This window comes from Brachyhypopomus gauderio, unplaced genomic scaffold, assembly GCF_052324685.1.
Source record: "Brachyhypopomus gauderio isolate BG-103 unplaced genomic scaffold, BGAUD_0.2 sc128, whole genome shotgun sequence".
NCBI classification, from domain to species: Eukaryota; Metazoa; Chordata; class Actinopteri; order Gymnotiformes; family Hypopomidae; genus Brachyhypopomus; species Brachyhypopomus gauderio.
In genome coordinates this window covers 175,641-183,745 of record NW_027506949.1, presented here as the reverse complement: position 1 = coordinate 183,745, position 8,105 = coordinate 175,641, and positions in this window count along the sequence as shown.

Below are 8,105 nucleotides of genomic sequence, written 5' to 3'. Positions count from 1 at the left end.
ATGCACCCCCCCCCCCCCCCCCATGGGCAGACAGCATAGACAGGACAGCCCCCACTCCCCCCCTCTTCTCACCTTCTCACACCCAGCAGACCATTGCAGCCCCCCTGTCTCCCCCTCCACTCACCTTCACTACAGAACAGGTTAGAGGTGAGCTGAGGACACTCCACTCTAGGAAGGCAGCTGGACCAGATAGGGTGTGTCCCAGACTACTGAAGTCCTGTGCTGCGGAGCTTGGGGCCCCCCTACAGCACATCTTCAACCTGAGTCTGCGCTTGCGGAGGGTCCCCACACTGTGGAAGACATCTTGCTTGGTTCCAGTACCTAAGAAACCGCACCCCAGTGAGCTCAATGACTTCAGGCCAGTCGCACTTACATCACACGTCATGAAGACCCTGGAACGTCTGCTTCTACACCAGCTCAGACCCAAGGTTCAACATGCAATGGACCCTCTGCAGTTTGCCTATAGAGAAAAAGTGGGGGTGGAGGATGCCATACTGTACTTTCTCCACCGGACCCACTCTCACCTGGACGGGGGGGGGCAGTGCTGTGAGAGTCATGTTTTTTTTACTTCTCCAGCGCCTTCAACACCATACAGCCCCTCCTACTAAGAGACAAGCAGGTGAGGATGAAGGTGGATCCGCACCTAGTCTCCTGGATCACCGACTACCTCACTGGTAGACCTCAGTACGTCAGGCTGAAGGACTGTACATCTGAGACTGTGGTCAGCAGCACAGGAGCTCCACAGGGGACTGTACTCTCTCCATTCCTCTTTACACTCTACACCTCAGACTTTCAGTACAACTCTGAGACGTGCCACATGCAGAAGTTTTCGGACGATACTGCCATTGTGGCCTGTGTACAAGGAGGGCGGGAGGAGTACAGACATCTTGTGGGTGACTTTGCAGCATGGTGCAACAGGAACAACCTGCTGCTTAACACCTCCAAGACCAAGGAGATGGTGGTGGACTTCCGCAGGACCAGACCACCCACACAGCCTGTCTCTATTGAGGGGGTTGATGTGGAGACGGTGAAGACCTACAGGTATCTCGGACTACACCTGGATGATAGGCTGGACTGGTCTACCAACACAGACTTCCTGTACAGAAAGGGGCAGAGCCGGCTCTACTTTCTGAGGAAGCTGGGGTCATTCAACATCTGTAGGAAGCTCCTGCAGATGTTCTATCAGACTGTAGTGTCCAGCTGCCTCTTCTACGCTGTGGTGTGCTGGGGAGGGAGCATCAAGAAGAGGGACGAGATGCGATTGGACAAGCTGGTCAGGCGTGCAGGGTCTGTAGTTGGTGTGGAGCTGGACTCTGTGGTTACGGTGGCGGAGAGGAGATCAATGCGTAAACTGCTTTCCATCATGGAGGATGATGGTCACCCACTGCACACCATCATTATGGACCAGAGGAGCAAGTTCAGTGGCAGGTTCCTGTCACAGAGCAGCTCCACAGACAGACTCAGAAAATCATTTGTCCCGAGAGCCATTAGACTCTTCAACTCCTCCCAGTGGAGTCGGAAGAGGGAGGGGGACAGATGACACTCCATCATGGTCACTTCGACACTTTGACACTTTTTAAGCACATGCTAATCATTTGCACTACTGGTCATTGCACATTATTTCCAGTTTTACAAATCTTGGTCGGGATACTGGGTAATTGTACACTTGTATTGTATAGTCTTTGTATTGTTTGTGAATGTCATATACGTTTTGTGAAATTGCTGTGTGTGTCCTTAACTGTTTGGTGTAACTGCTACTGGCTGCTAAATTTCCTTCGGGATCAATAAAGTATGTATCTACCATCTATCTATCTATCTATCTATTCTATCGCTAATGATTATTAGTCACATTAAATGATGTACAAATCAATGTGCTTAACAGTTCAGATTTCACAGCCTAGAGCAGGAGCACTAGCTCACAGTACAAATCAATCTGGCCATTATGTTGAGGTGAGTGACTCTCCCTGCTGCACCACTACACTGGATCTTCGAGATCTGCCACCTCCTGAATCCCTCTTCACTGTTTGTGTTTTCCAAGATTAAGTGCTAATTCACAGATGTCATTGTCATGATTCAACATAACAGAGAAGTCTGATCCCTTTTTGAAATGGCTTTGCAGTTTTTATTCTTGGATGAAAACTGATGTCCAGATGTATAAGCTTAACAAAGCTCTGTAGGTTTTCAAAGGGACTCCGATAAGGTGAACGTATCACATTTTTGTCTCTTTGAAAAAGAGCTTTGTTAACCTGCACACTTGTACCCCTAGACATCAATTGTTTTCCAAGGATCAACTTTGAGTAGTAATTTCAATATCAATAAATTTTCTACCTGCAAAGATTCAGAATCTAACCAAGTAAATGATGATTCAAAGACTTATCATTTATACCAAATCATGGTAAATATTTCAGCTCATAAGAACTATAATATTTGTAATGTTATTGGCACAAAATTAACAGCAGCTAACTTTGGATTTTGTCTGCAACTTTTTAACAGGCAGACTTCTGCTTTTCACTTCCGAGAGGCCAATGACCAGATCCTGCAGATTTCATCTCTGCAACATACGGAGAATACAACCCTTTCTTTCACAGGAAGCTACCCAGGTACTTGTACAGTCTCTCATCATCTCAAAGCTGGACTACTGCAACTGCTTACTTATGGATCTTTCTCTATGGGTCATCAGACCTCTACAAACTGGTCCAGAATGCAGCAGCACGACTGGTCTTCAATCTCCCCAAGTTCACGTCACTCCAGTGCTGCATTCTCTTTACTGCCTTCCAGTAGTTGCATACATCAGATTTAAAACCTCGATGCTTGCTTGCAAAGCCAAAAATGGACCAACTCCTCCCTACATGATGGCCATGGTCAAAGCCCCATCCAAACCTTGAGTACTTTGAACCTCAAGTACGGCTTGGCTTAAAACGCCATGCTTAAAGTCTCACGGAAAACAAACTTCAAGACCTGTCCTGGCTCTGAGATAGTGGAATGAGCTTCCATTGACTGTCCAGACTGCAGAGTCCTTAGCAGTCTTCAAATGTAGACTGAAGACTCATCTGTAGAACAGACTAAATCTCTAGCACTTATCATAGTTGTTTCCGTTGTATGATATAGTACCAGAGTTGTATAGTAACAAAGTAGAACTACTTCGCTACTGTACTTAAGTACTAAAATGCTGTATCTGTACTTTACTGGAGTATTATTTTTTTCTCCTACTTCCACTTTTACTTCACTACATATTTTCCATCAGTTTAATACTTTTACTTCGATACATTTTTAACGTGCTGTATAGTTACTCGTTACAATTATAAACATGTTAGCTGGCGCTGTCACCGGGTCAAGCGGTCAGGCTGTCTTATGAGAAAACTGTGCATGCTCCGGTCGCGTCTCGATTACTCTGCTGCTGCCTTCACTGAACACTTTGAGCTTCGTAATCTAGGTTCACTTGACACGTCGTGACTGCCGCAAGGGTCCGCGCGGCAAAAATGATGCAATCGCGGTGGCTCCGCCCATGCGCGTTAGCCACGCGAGCGGTCGCATCGGGAGGTCGTGCACCTCTCGATTTTTGTGCGTGCGAAATTACAAGGTGGAATTCATGCACTTGTACGGCACTTTGAAGGTCCATTTTCAGTATTTTCCATCACCTTCAGCTTAGTTTACATATTTATACAAATACACATATACTCAAAATTATTCCAAATAATTCGCTTTTTATCTCATTAAAAGAGATGGTACCATGTTTGGTAACAGCAGAAGAGCAGCATAAGTGCTGCATAATAAGCTTGTTGGCGTTTTAATGTACATATATTGGCACTTTCCACACCTTTAACACGAGTGATTGTGGCGGTGAGGGTGAGTAAGGAGACCACCCCACATCAATGTAAGTTATAAATATAAAACACAGAAGACACAGTTAGGTTAGATATCTTAGCTAACTAACCTAATTATGTCCATGACGTGCTGCAGTATTCACTTAACATTATCTGGCAATCATAAAGACGATGTCACGCTGAGTTGTGTTTTTAGCAACAGTAACAGTAAGTTAGCATGTCTCTTCATGCTGACTAATTATGTGCCCATTTTTATAGTGTAGTGTTTTTATAGGGTAAGGGCATTTATTGAGGGTAAACACAGGGCAGTAGGCTCACCCTTAGAACCCGATGGACGGATTTTACGTCCAAAATACACCTCATTTTCTCAGCTAAATGAAGGCGAATTTGTACTTCTGCGTCAAACCTACGACGTAGCGGGACATGGGTTATCTGTTTTTTGTGTACAAAGTGTTAAGCCCAGTTTTTTAAGTTGCTAGTTTATACATACAGACCACTTGTATTTGTCTTTGACATCTTTGATTTGTAAGTGATATAAAAATAATTGATAACAAACTTTGACGGCTTTCTTTAATTAATTCAAAACACAATACTTGTACTTTTTACTTTCAGTACTTGAGTAATAAATTTCAGAATAAACTACTTGCAATACTTAAGTACAAATAATGCTGAATACTTCTGTACTTCTACTTAAGTAAAGTTTTTAAAGAACACTTCAACTTCTACTCAAGTAAAATTTTTGATAGAGTACTTGTACTTTTACTCAAGTATGGGTCTCTAATACTTTATACAACACTGTATAGTACCTATGTGAATTTGCATTTCTTGTAGGTATCCATTTTAATTTCTGTAGTTTAGCAATATTCAGCCTATGTTTTTGTGTACTTCTAGGTATTTGCATTGATTTCTGTAGTTTAGTAGTATTACATACAATAGTACATAATAGTATCTATGTACTATTTAGAATTAATTCTGTGAACAGATGGCAAAGCACTTCGTAAGGCGCTCTGGATAAGAGCCCTACATGTAAATGAGAAGGAGTGTATCTTTCATGTCACATCAGTGTTATGTGTTTGTAGTTGTGTTCAGGCTACTGATATTGGTGATAGAGAAAGACACTGAGTACAGTCCTGGTGATTTAAATGATTAAAAGTGATGATAGAGGACATAGAGGACATTTTACGGTAAAACGCTTGCAGCTGAGGTTGCCAGAACTCCACCATAAAATTACGGGTATAACGTTTTTTTTTTTCTTTTTTTTGAAGAATACATCTTCAACAGGACACAGTTATGAGGTTAGCTAAATCCATGCCGGCGTTATAAAAAGTATTAACATGACGCTACACTTATATAAGACAGTTTACATTAATACACACGTCTCTGAAACATGCACTACAGGCCATCGGCGCAGATGGAAATTCTGAAGTGAGGGGGACCAAGCTGTACAATATATACGTTTATGCTTGTAGATGCTAGATTTCGAATGGGGTCAATATAAATCTGGAGGGGACATGTCTCCCCAGTCCCCAGTGCCATCTGCGCCCCTGCTACAGGCGTATTTTACAGTCTAATGTGGCTAACGTTAATGCTAGGCGGGAGCTAAAGCTAACGCAACTTATCATTTGCGCCTTTGCTGTCTGCAACACAATAAATTAATAAATTAACCTACTTTGATTATTTTCTTACCAAAGTAACTAAAGACGAGCTGTGGTTTAGGTTAAATCCAGGAAATTGAAAAAACTTGGTGAATGTTGGCTTGATGCCGAACTCCTCAACTCCAAAGTGAGTCTCTGAGCTGCTATACGTACGTTTGCTGCTGTGGAGCGTGATGCAGTGCACTGATTGGTGCGTTTGAATTCTGGTGCCTTTAGACGCTCCAGATGGGGAAACATTATTTTTTGTTTGTTTTTTAAGATCAGTTTTATTTTCCATGAAAAAAAAACAGATACAATATTATTCAAATATGAATAGATAGAACAGACAGTGGATTATTATTTGAATGCTTTTGAGAATATAACATATGATTTCACTCAGTCATTCAATCATTAGCTGTTGGTGCATCAAGTTACTGGTCTTTGAAATTTAAACCTGATGGATTTATAAGGTAAACTGAATGTATATTTAAAAGATATGCATTGCGTTCTTTACAAAAAATAAATCCAAAACACAGTTTCAAGTATAAAGAAGAAGAAAAGGCTGTATTAAAAATCACAAAACAAAAGGAAAATGACAAGGACATGAACATTTTTAATTTGTGAATCAAGAATGGAATAAATGTAAAGTGCTTTCAGTTTCTTGAATAGTGCTCCTTAATCCATTTTTCTGTGAAAATATTTTTAAAAATCACAATGTTACAGCATAGATTAATTACCAGCACAACCTAACTTGCATGCAGCAATTAAAACCTGTATTTTTTTCAACAAATTAATGTAAAAATTATAGTATTTGACTGTTAAAAAATTTCCATTAAAAAAACAGTGCTTTACGGTAGTGTTAAGTATTTATTTCTGAGAAAAAATGTACAAATTATTGTTTTCACAGATTAATTTATTTACGGTGAGTTCACATGAAATTAACAGTTAAAACATTTTTTATAATTTACGGATATTTCCTGTCACAATTTTACTGTTTATCTCTGTTAAATATATGGATATTTTTTACAGTGTATGTTTTGAACTACAAATGAATAAAAAAATAAAAATTTTCTAGTGGTATTTCTAGCTACAAATGGGGACATCTCCTGGGCATATTTCTGTGCCTTTAGCCCGCGTTTGTGCTTGGCAGATTGTTCGTGCCGACGGACATTGTTCCTTCCCCCATGAGAGACACTAAAATCACAGCTACAAATCTTACAGAATGAGTAGCTATGCCCCTTCATGCTCCTCTTTAGGAAAGTAAATACACTTAGCTTTTTAGGCAGGACTGCCTTCTCTCGTTAAATCCATCTCTGATTTGTTGTTCCAGGTTTGCTCCCACTGTCGACACTAAACAGATTCTGTCACTAGCCTCGCGAGAACTGCCACCTGCAGTAGTCTGGGTGGCAGTTCCACCTGCAGTAGTCTGGGTGGCAGTTCTCGCGATGCTAGTGACAGAATTCTGTTTGGAGCGGCACATGAATGCTTTAAAAAAAATAAAAAATACGGGATGACGCCGGGACAGAGCGGTAAAATACGGGACTGTCCCGGCCAAAACGGGCCACTTGACAGGTATGAAATGAAGACACGTCATGTAGAAGCTCCCAGACAGATGATCAAGTCATTCAGCGACATCCTTGGTGTTCTCCTCACTATGAGTGACGAGTATGCTCATTATTTAACATTCAGTTATACATTATGCCTTATTATGGACATTTAAAATATATATGAGGAATACAAATTAAATATATATCTGAAAAATAAATCTGGGAAACAAGAAACAAATGTTGCAAACTTTTGTCCCGGATGTGCTCAGCCATTTCCAAAGCCCTGCCTTTGCCTTTCAAATGCATGCATAGAGCATCCTAAGAACTGTTTCATTATTGACCAATAAAGACATTCTGCAGCTCAGTCCATTGTGTTTATTTATTATTATTATTAATTACCTGGAGTCTGACTAGGTATTGGAGTGGAAAGACTAATATTTCAGGAGTCCTCTGTTTGTTTTGTGATTAACAAACAGAGGACTCCTGAAATATTAGTCTTTCCACTCCAATACCTAGTCAGACTTAATTTTCATTGCGGGTTTATATATATAGTTATACGGCTATGAAGGATATAAAGACATTATCCTCTGTCTGTGTGGATGTAACGTTTCAGAGGCAGAGGTGACGCAATTGCAAGTATATGAATATTTATTATAAGAGAAAGCAGCAAAACACTAGACAAAAACACCAAAGGCAGAAAGGAGCTACACTATAAACAATAGAAGGGTAATAGTGTGGTACAAGAAGGTAAGACATCTAGGGAAAGGGAAAACACATGAAGCTATTACTACTAAACACACTAAGAAAACACAAAGGGGAGAACCATATAAAACAAAGGGCAACTACTCAAGGGAGAGAAAGACCGAAACACAATACCAGTCTATGGACTACATACTAAACCAGACTACAGAAAACGTAACTAGGGGTAAACAGCGAGGGGAAAGCTTAACAAACCAACACGATATAAATGAGCTAGTCCACACGGAGCAGGGAAAAGTTCAATAAGGAGAAACATAAAACCACAACCAAAACTAGATACAAGACAGAGAACATGAACAGACAGAACGATAAACAGAGGACCATAGGAGAGCGGAAAAGCA